At 43.6% G+C, this 14,177-nt stretch overlaps 1 long non-coding RNA gene across 1 annotated transcript in view; it reads left to right on the top strand.

Moving 5' to 3' along the window:
- Nucleotides 1-173: 173 nt before the first annotated feature.
- LOC147027716 (uncharacterized) overlaps nt 174-14,177 on the top strand; it is an 82,252-nt gene continuing 68,248 nt past the window's right edge. Inside the window, exons 1-2 of the long non-coding RNA XR_015056896.1 lie at nt 174-299; nt 13,376-13,494. This is a non-coding gene — a long non-coding RNA (uncharacterized LOC147027716). The remainder of the gene's footprint in view (nt 300-13,375; nt 13,495-14,177) is intronic.

The following is a 14,177-nucleotide window of genomic DNA, read 5'->3' on the forward strand; positions in this document are numbered from 1 at the left end:
AATGGGAAGGAATGGGAAATAACATAAAATGATGTTGGGCTGTAACCTTGAAACACTGGAGGGAAGAGAATGATTGGACAGACAAAAAGAAATTAATCCATAGGCAGCAGAGAAAAAGCAGACAAAGGAATGCATTTGAGTGTGAAGTCTGGACTTTGGAAGGTCGACAAGGAGGGGGTTACTGGATGAATGCTTGCATCCTGGTTGAGCTGGGATAGGCCAGAGGTCCTTTAAGGAGCAGGCATGCAAGATTGGAAATGAGACAGTAAAGGACCAAAAGGCCACAAACCTGAGCCCCGGTCAGTGATTTTGATTTTTCTTTGAGTTTTGGCTCATGCAGTTTAATCCAGGAAGGGTAAGGTGTGACTAATCCACAAGGGAAAGCGATACTTCATTGTGCTGCAAAATAAAATACTTTGCATGCAGTGAGGTCATAACCAAGGAAGGACATAGTGCTTTTGATTGGGGAATGCCAAGCCTATACCCCTGGATTTGGAGGCCAGCTTGGAGATTTGGCCTTGCTCAGAGAGGTTGTTGGTGATTGTCAGGCTCAGGAGTTTCTGGGGCATCAACTACTTTTAAAGCCTATTCACAGAAATAGAGGTGAATTGGCTTGTCTGTCTTTTAGGAGATGCCACTATGATGACGTGGGACTTCCCTGCAGTAAAAGTTACATTTCAGGTATCAACCTAGTTTTTGATCCTCCCAAGGTCTTCCGGGATGCAGCTGCTGCTTCTCTGTTACTGGGATGAGGAATTATTGAACATAATGTAGCTCCATCAAAAAAAATATCAATGGTAAATATGATTTTCTCATGAAAAAGAGAGGTCGTTATTGTAAATCAAGAATAGAATATGATCTGGAACACTGCCTTCGGGGCAAGCCAGCATCCACTGGGAGAACTGATGAGAGGATGCTATCGATAGCTAGATATTGTTTGCATGTGTTGAGAAAGTCAGAAATGCAGGCACGGAGACAGCTGCGATTGCCACGGGCAGAGAGCTTGGCAAGGGGAGTACGTTGCCAGATGGTGTCAAAAGCACAAGATGTATCTGGAGGCACAGCCCTGAGCACCTGTTTCAGATTGAGGGATTTGATCTATCCACTGCTTATGCGATGGAAGAAGCAGTGCGTCTGGAGTTGAGTGACGGGGGCAGAAATCAAAATGGTGATCAGCGATTATGTCATTAGAAAACAGAAGTGGCTTGATGTCAACAGCGATTATATATTCCATTACTTTGCTTTTCGTCAGAAGCAGGCCGACTCGCATGTAGTTGAGTGAATATGTGTTTCAGCACTTTTTGTGTAAGGAATGTTGACCACCTTCATTCAGATGGAAGGCAGCCCAAAAATGAAATATCTCCAAAAGAGAACATACAGAGGGGCTAATAGTTTGGCAGAGAAATATTTCAAGACATTGGCGCAGATGTTGTCAGGGTACATTGCTCAGGTGACATCAAGCCTGGTCAGACATTTTTTTTTGACCTTGGGGAATGATAAAGTTGTGTGTGCTCTCTGAGGGAGTGGGAAAGGAGGACAAGGAATGGTGCAAAAAGCTCCAGCGTTACATATTGAGTGAATTCTTTCATTTACCGATTTCTAAGTTCAATGTACATAAACATTTATGGCCGAATTTATGAAATGCAGACGTGTGTGGAATCGCGAGTCGTGCAATGATCACCCTTTCGAAGTTAATCAGCAATCGCCTAATGGTGATTATCTAATGCATGCTCAAAACAGAATTCGAGCATTAAATAATGAAGAAACTTTTACATGTCGATGAGGGCATGTATAAGAGTGCGTATTAGGCCTTGAAGCACAAGCATTGCTTGGCTTACAATTGGTAGTTCACATGGGACATTTGTTCGAATTAACTACCCAAGCAAAAATGGTATCATTAGAACTGTAGTTGTACTGTCGTATACTTGCTTGCAGTTTGTTAACTTTTCAATTACTACAGTTTACTCTATTGTGACTTAAGTATACTGCAGTAAGGATTCCCAGAAACTGAAGTGATTACAGTTTTAACTGGGACACTCAGTAGAGCGCATACCTCCACCAGGCTGATTAGTTTACGTTTTGTATCCCACTGATAGGCCGGATCTGAATTCGAACCTGAAGCAAAATCGAAATGACTTGTTCTTGTCACCGAAACAACTGAATCCACCCAGTTTTGTTCAAATCCATCCATACCTTTTTTGAGATATCGTGCTATACATCTAGTTTAGCCCCATCACTCAATGGTGAAGAATGACGAAAAAATATTGTCGTTTCCGGATCCAGATCCTCACCAAAATTGAATCAATTCTTCCTTGTCACCCACACAACCTCAGTTCAGGTGAGGTATGATAGCATGCACCAGAGCAGCGCGTCGCTACGTCCACTTTCTGCCGGTTCTACAGAGGCTTCCATCTGGCCATCCCCCCAGGCAGATGGCTGGCAAACCCCATCTCCTTGAGATGCTGACCAACCTGCTGCAATCACGAGGCACATGGTCAGCTCCTTGGCCCTTCCACTCATGAGGCTCCCATGCTGAGAGAATATGGTGAGCAGGATCAGCGTCAGGAAAACGAGCCACAAGTCCATACAGCCACAGCTGACACTGACGGACTATGCCAGTAACAAATCTCATTTGAGTCTCTTTCAGCAACCGCTCGTTGGACATAAAGTCTGACCAGAGATAGCCAAGGAATCACCAAAGAGACCTGGTTCCAAAGGAATTGTCTGTCTCAGCTCCCCAGTCAGTGCCCAAGTCTCACATCCGTAGAGCAAGACTGGAAGCACCAAGGACCTGAAGACTTGGATTTTCGTCCTCCTGCACAGGTACCAACAGCACTACAACCCATGATTCAGTGAATCCATGGCACTCAGGCCTGACCCAAATGTCCATTGACTTCTGGCTCACAGCCAGCAGAGACATGAATATCACTTCCAACGTAAGTGAATTTCTCTGTGACCTCAACTTCATTACCACACAGATACAGACAAGATCACAGCGTCCAAGATGTCACTGAAATCCTTCATCTTATTTTTGATCCAGGAAACCCGTAATCCCAGCAGCTCCGACTCTTCATTCAGCAACTCGAGGGCCCCCAAAAGGATATCCAGAGTCACCGCAAAGATGATTTCATCATCTGCAAAATCAAGGTCAGAGATCTTGAAATTCACAAATGATGCACCGCAACTTGGTCTCTCTGACGTCCTCCCCAGAATCCAGTTCATACGAGCGCTGAAAAGTATGGGAGCCAATACACACCACTGACGAACTCCCGTAGCAACTGGTAATATGTCGAAGATGGTATCACATCTCACAGCACTCTCAGTACCAGAGTATAGTTCAGACATAAGATTGATTAGTTTTGGTGGCACCCCATGAACACCATGAATCCTCCAGAGGGCAACCCAATTCACTGAATCGAATACTTTGCAGAAATAAACAAAGGCAGCAAACAGCCCCTGCTGAAGCTCTCGTCTGCGTGGGGTGAGGACCCAAAGGGCAAGGACACGGTCAGTCATTGACCTCTTTGGTGTAAAGCGTGACTGTTCTGGGCGCCGGTGGTCAAGCAGATGGTGGTGAACCCTCTCAAGAATTATCCAAGCAAACACCTTGCCCAGCAGTGAGAGTAGCATCACCCCTCAGTAGTTGTTGCAGTCGTTGCAATCACCCTTCCCTTTACAGAGTAGCATTTCCACCAGCCTTGAGAAATTCAGCATTAATGCCACAGATCCCAGGAGGTTTACCCCATTTCAACCGCTTCACCACAGCCTGTGTTTCCACAAATGAAGGTGGATGACAGTTGATTGGAGGGTCAGCAATAGCGATAGTAACACCCCGAACATCCAACTCAACAGCTGGTGGATCAGCCTGTTACAGCTGCTCAAATTAAATGGCCCAGCGGGACTTCACTTCGGACTTCTTTGTCAAGAGTGCCCCACCCTCCGCTCTAACTGCAGTACACCGAGGGATGGGCTTGGAGGAACACAATGCGTGAATTACCCTGTGAGCAGGACACGAATCACTTGACCACAGGTGATGTTATACCCCCTCACAAATTCCTCGCACATAGGCCTCCTTGTCTTCCCTTGGCATACATTCAGTTTTATGTCTCAATTCTCTGAACAGCTCAGCTCTGCCATTAAGCCTGGACCTGCGACTCTGATCAATGGTATTCAGTGTCCCTTGAGAGAAAATATTCTTCTTCGCCCTTCAGTGAGTTCCAAGACATCCACTGGCAACATTTAGGATGGTGGTCTTGAAGGCACTTCACAACTCTTCAGGATTCCCCAAAGCACCCAGACCCCCCAAAATCCCCACGCAGCCTGTTTGCAAACTCCTCAGCTACCCTCTCATCCAGGAGCTTGGCAACATCCACCCGAAGCCGGGATGGTACCATTCTCCTGGATTTAAGCTGCAGTTTCAGAGCTGCTACAACAAGCTTGTGGTCGGTACTTAGGAATGCGTCATTCACAGTTAGATCACTTGTCTCAGTCGCAGCATATGCAGAGAACAGGGAAATGACACCCAAAGAGTGACGAATCCTTCATCTCATAATATGCTCATTGACCAGTGTTACCTCAATTGTCATTGTAGTCAGCTTCTTGGACACAGCTACAGCAACTCTTTGGGCATGGTAACCACCTGAGCAACCTGACCAATAGTAGGTGTAACCACCCACAATGATTTTGTCACTATCTGGTCTCCATACCTCAGAGAGTGCTGCAATACTGATGTTCAAATGCTTGAGCTCAGATGACAACAGAGACAGGTGATCATCCTCTCTTGGGGATGGGACATTCGTGATACCCACCTGAAGGAACCATCTCAGGTTAACCCAAGGAGACCGCCATCTGATGGACTACACCTCAGCACCACCCTGACACACACACCACCGCAATCCAACCCAGGAAGGTTACCCCATGTTTTTCCTTCTGTCATCAAAGATTGGGGGTCCCGAAGGCTTTGCCCCAATCCCGTCATCCGGTGAGCTGCCCTGCAAAGGGCAGCTGCACTGGAGGTACTCCCATGGAGTGGGTTTTCAGTTTTCTTTGAATTTTTAGTATGTTCAGTTGGACACAACCTCTGTGACGGTGACAGTTGGAGTGAAGGGTTCAGTTTTTATGAAGCACAACCTGTCCACCAAATTTCATCCAAATCAGGCCATAACTTTTTGAGATATCCTGCACACAAACAGCCAAACAAACAGACAAACAAGCAAACAGACATACAGGGGTGAAAACATATCCTCCATCCACCTTCGATGGGCAGAGGTAATGACAGTAGTCTGCAGAGAATTACTCTAGTAAAGGGACCTATAAGAATTGCATGGCTTACAATTGGTAGTTTACATGGGACGGTGAATATGGATATGTTAGATGTGCTTGAATTAGCTGAAGAGGACGCAGAAAAAGAGAGGAATCGGGCAGTTCGCTGACTTCGTGCATTGAGAATCTTCGAGGATTTGATTCAATTATCTGGAGAAGTATGACGATATCAAATTTGTCTGGAGTTACAGACTCTCGAAAGAATCATTTCATTGGCTGCTGAATCTAGTGTAAGATGACCTGGATCGACCTATGATGAGGAACAATGCGCTGAATCTCTGAATCCGCTCCAACAATTGTCCGTGATGCTGTGATTTTAAATATGTGCATCATTTTCATTGGATGCTGGAGATATGTGCGGGATTTTATGGGGTAATCGGCCGTCTATATGTGCACAGATAAACGGCCGTTTATACGCATACAGGTTAATCAGCTGTTAAGACACATACAACTAAACAGCTGTTTATCTCCCTTCATAAATTGCTATTTTTACGGGTGATTGGCTGTGCATGTACAACGTTGTTTTTGTCAGCATTTAAAGGTTAGGTGTGAACACGTTTCGTAACTTTAACCCATAGTGTTTATATAATTAGCTATAGTTATATGTGTTTGCTGTATATGATTATAGAATACTTTTGTCTTGCCTGTATCATCTTTTGTCTGGATCTTACTATTCATGCATCGAGTGAAAGACAACGTCTAAATTATAACATTTTATTTATTGTCTTCTTGCCACGGCGTAAGCAGACTCGCGGCTTTTTCTCCTTTGGGATCCACATCCTCAGGACCAGATCATAACTGGAAGTGTTAACTGCCAAAATATCAACCATTGTCTCTTAACCTTGGATGAATGTTCCGTTTACAATCTCAACAAGTATGGCTGGGAGCGGCCTCCCAAGGCTATTGCAAGCATGCAGGTTTGTTGTCCAATAGTGGCACATACTATACATTCAGTAATGATATAGACACCTGGAGGCATGAGGGTGTGTGTAATAAAAGTGAGTGACGTGTTTTGGGGCCATGAAATGTATGGGAATGGAAAGATGTTCTCCGTGAGGCGATAGCGGAGAGGCCAGTGGTGGTGGGGGAGACGCCAGCAACAGTAGAGAGACACAGGCTACAGAAAGCTGCAACAAGGAGCAAGTCAAATAATTTCCATTTAAATACGAGTACCTGTCTTGACTTTGTCGTGTGCTTGTCTCTATGTGTATACGGAATGTTATATGTTGTATTTCTCTGTGCAGAGAACTAGAAACGGGAAGTAATTTGATGGTTGATTATAATTTGTTGAACTGACACATTTAAGATCTCTGTGGTTAACAGCTGGTGGGAACTGTTGTGGAAATGGCCTCCAGGCGTTAATACTGCTTAGTATAGTGCAGTTATATCCTTAGTAAATGTAAAAGCCCAAGCGTGACATAATTAATTGTGATATTAAAAATGTGTCATTTATGTAATAGTTAGATGTCTTCTACCTCTCCCAGTGTTTGTGTCTAAAATTAATTATCAACCCCTTTGACCCCATTTTTAATGTTCTCACCTCTGTAATCTGTCTTTCATGTTTTTTGAAAGCGTTCACGCAGCCATTCACGCTATCCTGGGTGGGAAAACGTGAATTTCTGATTGTGCTGGCCAAGCCTACTGAGGCACTGGTGGCTCAAGGCTCACAGACATGTTTTTCCCCGCCCACTGACTAATCTCAGGCCAATGGTGAATGGGGGGGGGGGAGTGAGTGGGAGATGCGGTACATAATTGAAGATGCCCAGGCCCGAGGGGATAAATGGCAGAAGTGCAAGGAAAAGCCAAATCAGCTTGGTGGGAAGAGTGTGCACTTTGCTCGCTCCTACAGCAACCAGAGCGATGCTCCAGCTGTGCTAGAGCCATGTCCTGTCCTCTCCTCTGGGCCAGATGACAGAAGGTGATGGGCCATTTCTCTGCCAGAGAGGCCGATACCTGCTAGAGAGGCCGATACCTGCCAGAGAGGCCGAGAGAGGCAGTTATTTTGTTAGTCTTCGTGCAGTCAGATCTTCCCCTCATGTCTAGTGGGTTAACGGGACGAAGTGCGTTGCGTGGGTCTAATAGCTAGGTCTATTAACTATATCTCTCTCTCTGTTCTGATTTATATTCCAACCCTTTCTTTTTAACCATGGTACAAATCAAGCAAGCAAGCAAACACACCACGATATGAATAGCAAACACACCACGCAGCCTCCTGTGGGAGAATCAAGAAACGAACAAACACACGATATGGCATGTGCATGGCGCGCCATTTCATTCAAATTTGTGCACCAATTTCCAACGGCATCTCAACTTGCACAACCCTCACTCACCAAAAACTCACCACTTTGACCGCTGACACTTCCCGCACACGGGAAAAATGTTCCCGCACCTCCTTGTACCTCGGTATCGATACAATTCGCCACTAAGAGGCGTGCTGCACGATGTTTTTTGTCTTTGTGTGGGATCCAGTTTGAACAAGGCAAACCGAGGGCGTGTCCCCCAGTAATTAGTGACCATTAAGTAAACGGTATTTATTAGATGGAGAACCCTAAGTCACATGGTCGAGTTATTGGTGTTCACGGTTGATTGGCGACCCGCCACGTCACGAAGTTATTCGTGTGCGATGGCCTGCCATTCCGGAGAGTCTTGTAGGAACCCAAGGTAGCTTCCCCCCTCATGGTCTTCTCGACCCCGACCCCCAGTCTCCAACAATATATTACATCTACAACACTGGCAGTGTCACCAGCTCGAGGCTTCATATCTGACGAACATGTCTGACGAATGGATATGCAACTGAAATTTATCCAGAACTTTGGGGTCATCCTTCTCACCTTCAGTCTATTCAAAAGTCTTGTATATCTCTCGTCCTTGTTCTCCGATCCATGTTCCAAGCCAGGCTGCCTTGCGTTCATCAGGCAGATCAGCCAACGGACCATCGAAAACAAATCCAACGTGATTTCGAAATCTAACAAATTCCTGATATCACGAAGCCGAATGCCAGTCAATCGTGGGGTGCTCAAAGTCAACGGATGGCATCGTTTATGTATCTCAGATTCCAGATTCAGATGGCACGAATGAACAGAGTTATTTGCAGATCACTTCTGACACCATGTAACATAAGCCAGACTCCTGCTTGTCAGTCATCCGGGCCGCACCGGAAGTGCATCCTTAATTTTTCTATTTCCGTTCAGATAACCAACAATAACAACAACAGCACTGAAGTTGTTTCTGAATTGCAGGCACTTCAAACATACATTACATGCGGGTTCCTTCTGATGACTCCAATGCAGTGCAGTATTTCGTTTCCGTTTGACCAGATTATTGTCTTCAGTTTTAGTCTCCGCAATCTGAGGAAGGACGTAACTGCCAAAGAGAGGGTTTAGCATCGAGTGGTGGTGGTCGGTAGTGGTCGTATGGCAGCTTAGCTGCCGGGGTAGCTATCATTTCTTGAAGCATGACTGTGTCGCTGATGCAGTGCCCCTCCACCAGTACACACACTGGAACTGGTACTCATTTCGCCGACCTCGGAAGGATGACAGGCTGAGTCAACCCCCTGGTGTATTAATTCAGCGGCCGACGGGGCTTGCACTCAGGACCCGAGGATCCCAAGCCGCTACCCTAACCACTGAGCCAACACCAGGCTACAGCATCGAGTTACTAGATGAAGCTATGAGGAGCGGCTGAAGGAGACAAGACTGTACATCGGAAAGGAGACGGTTACGAAGGGATATGATAGAGATGTTTAGGAGAATGAAGGGTGAGGACAAAATAGATGTAGAGAGGTTTTTCAGCAGAATGGATGGTGTTAGGATCAGTGGCCATGGCCTGAGGGGAAAGAAGGTGAGAGTTAGGACAGTCTTTCATGTCTTTAAACAGGGTAATTTCAGTCAGAGAGTAGTTAATGCACGGAATGGTCTCTCTGGAAAGGTAGTGCCAGTAGAAGAGGGAAAAAGGTTAAAATTGGAATTGGATTGGTACTTCGATGCATTGGAGATCGAGGGTTACAGGGATATTGGTAGGACTTGTCGGTAGCTTGTGTGTGGATGGGTGATGGCTTCTGGGGTTGGTGCAGCACATGTAGGATGGGCCAAAGGGCTTCCTCCTGTGCCAAAGTTCCTAGTGTGCATTCAGCCGAAATATGATGGCAATGAAGGCTAGATTTAGTTTCCCATTAAGTTGGGGCTTGACGTCTTATTGGATGCAGTGGCATGGCCTGCTGTAACTATTTCTGCTCTTTGACTGCTCAGATGGTGGCAGTTCTAGTCTCTCTTGATAAGGAATATATAGTTATTGTGGGTGGTGAAGAACAGATGTCAGAAGAAAGTTGGGTGCACATAAAGTCATCACCCTTGTCAGGACAATATACAACACAAAGGTACGACAGGTGGTTATGGAGAGTTTTTATTGAGCCAGAGGAAATCTAGAGGGCAAGGTGGGATTAATGGAGAGCAACTGTTGGATGAAATTACTGATTTAGATCACATTGCCTCTCCAAGGGTATCAATCAGGCATGTCAAAGAAGTAAAGAGAGCAGTCAGAAAGAAATACAGAGGAGTCAGGAAAAGTCTGAGTGAGGAATGCTTCTGTTAAAAAACACAACATCGAGGGAAGACGCTGCAACCTGTTTGGAGAGATCTGAGATCTTAGACCAGATTCTACTGATGTTTGAGGTCATTACTGTAAGTGATGGAGGAGGAATCAGACTTGGGATTATAAGGGTGCAGGGATAAAGTGGGAGAGGTAGAGTTGAGGTAGAAAGTTGCTATTATTTAGTTATTTTTAACAGGGGTAAAAACATAACCTCCTTCCACCTTCGGTGGCGGATGTAACACCAGGTAAACAAAGCAAACACGAATCTCGATTTACTCTATGAATCTGTGTTGATACATACGAGTACTATAATGCACTCTCCGTCGTTGTGATATTGTACCATACAGCACACACCTGTACCATGCTCGATCACATTGTATTACTCCGTATTCCACTTTGCCACACAATGCTGCAGGATTGTAACCTGTGCCAAGAGACCGTTTCACTAAAACCGAGGCTCTGTAACGAGTACATTGATCATGATGATGATGATGATGATGATGATGAGTTATAATTTCTCGGTATCATCTTTTAACGATCATCATTGTTAAATTTTAACGATGATGATCTTTTATAATTATTATAATTATAATTTTATAATTATAATTTTAACGATGATGATCTATAATAATTTTAACGATCATCATCGTTAAAGCATTCTGCACAATGCTGGACTGCCCTACAACGACCTGTGATATATTTCATATTATTTCATCAATAAAGTATAAGAACCTGTCGTGGCATTGGTACGAGGTTGACGGAAATGTTGTACTTGGTCACGAGGATATTTTCATGTGTCCTTGTCCTTTGGTTGGAAACAGGAGACCATTTGATCCATCATGACTGTGCCTGATCAACATGACATCGATTTAATCGATCAGTTTATCGATTTAATCGATCAGTTTATCGATTTAATTTCACCGTTAGGGTTGTAGGGCTGGAGGGAGGCGAATGAGTGGGGATAAGAATAGTGGGGGCAGCCTCAGGGGTGTCAGCAGGGTTATTTATTTATTTTTCGTGGAGAATGAACAATATAAGGTGAGGAATGAATAAGCACCGACGACACAATGATGAGACCCTCACAGACACCACAATCACCACACGTGTACACAATCAGCCATCTGTTGCTTTCACATAGCAGGCAGGTCAGTGGTCTCTGTTCTTTACGGCCTGTTCTCTGATATTGCTCCTTTTGTTCTCTCAGTCCTTTGACCCCACCCAGCTACTCGAGGATGTGTGCATTCATCCAGTACCGAAAACGCCTTCCTGGTTAAACTTACAAAATACAGGCTGACTGCACACGTCAACTCTTATCCCTGACTTCTGTGGATGGAATTACCTTCCAAGGCTGTTCTGTATCATTGTTCCCAATAGGACTTCAAGCAAACGGTGCACCACCATCTCTTATCATCTGCCATTCTGACCCTTGATCTTTATTAACCGCATTAACCCTTCCTAACCCCAACCATCTTACTTGCTGGTTTCAGTGTTTCCTCCCTCCTCTCTCTCTCTCTCTCTCTCTCTCTCTCTCTCTCTCTCTCTCTCTCTCTCTCTCTCTCTCTCTCTCTCTCTCTCTCTCTCTCTCTCTCTTCTTTTCCCTGTTTATCAATTCACTTGATGGTAGTGCCCAAGTGCTGCCCTGTTACCCCACTACCAGTTCAACCTTACTCTTTTCATGAGCCTTGCTCATGTAGAAAATAAAATTAAAAAAAACTACCAACCAGTCCTGCCAAAAAAATCCATGTACTCCTCTATCCCCAATGCTTCTAGGTAATTATTTAATTTCAGTTTAAACTTATCTGCTGTTTCTGCCATTCCAGGGAGACTATTACCTGCATTAACTACTCTCTGACTAAAAGCCCCTTGCCTTCCTCCCGCTTCAACTCTCGTATTTGTGATGAGGCTGTGGCTCTTCATGTGGCTTTGTTCATGCGGCTTTGTTCATGCATGGACAAACGGAATACAGAATATGTGCTGATCATCATTGTAGCAAATGAGAAAGCCATTGGCAGGAATGTTTGTGGAGCATCATAAACCCAACGGCAGCTGTGGAGTCATTGGCAGACAAATAAAATCCCAATTGCTTAATTTTTTTAACAAGCCTTTGATGATAAGTTCATAAACAATGTGTGTTTTTTTGGGATGCAGTCGCCTTCAATCCTCCCCTGGAGAAGAGATAATGGGTATGAACTGTATGATGTCATTGTGGTTTGGGCACCGGATGATAATGCACTTGGGTAATATGGCTATACCATAACACAACTCAAAGAAATCTTTGCTCTTGAGTTTTTCCCAATGCAACTAACTATAATCACTATCGTTTATGGTAATACCCCAGCTGGATCACGAATGAATTTTTGAGACAGAAAACTCCGACACTGTCTGACTTACACTGTATGGATGTCTGGAGAAGGAACAGCAACCTTTGTGGACCTCTGAGCCTTCGTTCCCAGATATAATCTCATGTTGGTTGTGCTCGAATGGTGGTTTGCCATTTTGCGGTTCTGTGTTATTATCACTTGCTTTGAATTTGAGCCCTGAAAGGAACATATACAGATTTTGTCTGAACTCTGTTATTGTGAAGATGTCAAAATTATTTTTGAATATTAAATATCTTTCTAGATAGATTAAAAACAAGTTTTGTGATGCGTCCACTTCATGTGGTGCACCAGTTTTCACCTTCACCACCGAAGGTGAAGGAGGTTGTTTTCACCCCTGTCTGTCTGTGTTTGTTACTTGCAAAGTCGAAGATTTTTCAAGTATATTGGCCAGTCGATTTTGTGATTCTGTCTGTTTCTCTGTCAATTGCATACAGGTCACTATTTTAAACCAATCTTCACAAAACTATACGAAGTTGTAGAAATAGTCTCAACTGAGAAGCCTATTAATTTTGAAGTCGAAGGTCATTTTGAAGTCAAATTTCTAAAATAATTTTTCATCTGATTGACTTGAAATTTGAACAGGATTTGCAAATTGCGTCAATAAATTGGGAAACGCACTATTTTTGAGGTCAAAAGGTCAAAGGTCAACTCAAGGTCAGACTTCAAAAATCAATTTTCAACTGAAAAATCATTTTACATCCAATTAACTTGAAAGTTGAACAGGATTTGCATTTCTCATCACTGAATTGCGAAAGCAACTATTTTTGAGGTCAAAAAGTCAAAGGTCAACTCAAGGCCAAACTTATAACATCATCCATTGATTTTAATCTGAAAAATCATCAATTTTCATCCGATTGACTTGAGCTTTGATTAAGATTGTCAATTTTAATCTTAATGAAATGGACAAATTGAAATGGACTAACAGCTTGGCAACTTTTGAAGAGGGGGTGGATTTTGTAAGTATTGTGCTCTGCACGGCGTCTTTTTCTTGTTACTTGCAAAATCGAAGATTTCTCAAGTGTATTGGTTGTATGGTTGATTTTGTTATTCTGTTTGTCTGTCTGTCTGTTTGTCGCCTGCAGGTCACAATTTTCAACCGATCGTTACGAAACGTCACCACATGGCAGAAATTGGCATAAGGAAGAAGCCTTAGGAGGAAGAAGCCTAAAAGGTCAACATAGGCCAAATGTCAACAACTGAGGTGGGTTTCTAAATTCCTCAATTTTCATCCGATTGACTTGAAATTTGAACAGAATTTCTATTTCAGGTCACTGAATTCAACCAACCAATTATTTTTGAGGTCAATGGAGACCAAAAGGTCAATATAGGCCCAAGGTCAACAACTTAGGTGAGATTTCTAAAATCCTCAATTTTCATCTGATTGACGTGAAATTTAAAGGGGATTTATATTTCAGGTCACTGAATTCAACCACCAATTATGTTGGAGGTCCAGTGAAGCTGAAATTCTAAAATTGTCAATTTTCTTCCAACTCACTTGAAATTTGAACAAGAGTTGCATGTTTGGTCATTTAATTCAAGCAGGAATTATTTTTGACATCAAATTTGTTTTATGGATTTTGCAAGTGTCATGCTCTGCACAACGTCTTGTTGTTATTCTGTCTGCTTGTCTGTTTGTCTGTCAATCACCTACAGTTCACAATTCTAAACTGATCACCATGAAACTTCACCAAGTTGTAGAGGTCTCAACTGAGAAGCCGATTGATTTTTAGGTCAAAGGTCATCTTGAGGTCAAATTCCTAAAATCGTCATTTTTAATCTGATTGACTTGAAAGTTGAACAGGATTTGCACATTGCATCACTGAATTGGGAAACCAACAATTTGAGGTCAAAAGGGCAAAGGTCAACTTGTGGTCAAACTTCTAA

The sequence above is a fragment of the Eptatretus burgeri genome, chromosome 4 (assembly GCF_056783735.1).
Source record: "Eptatretus burgeri isolate ZD-2024b chromosome 4, Ebu_testis_v1, whole genome shotgun sequence".
Taxonomy (NCBI): Eukaryota; Metazoa; Chordata; class Myxini; order Myxiniformes; family Myxinidae; genus Eptatretus; species Eptatretus burgeri.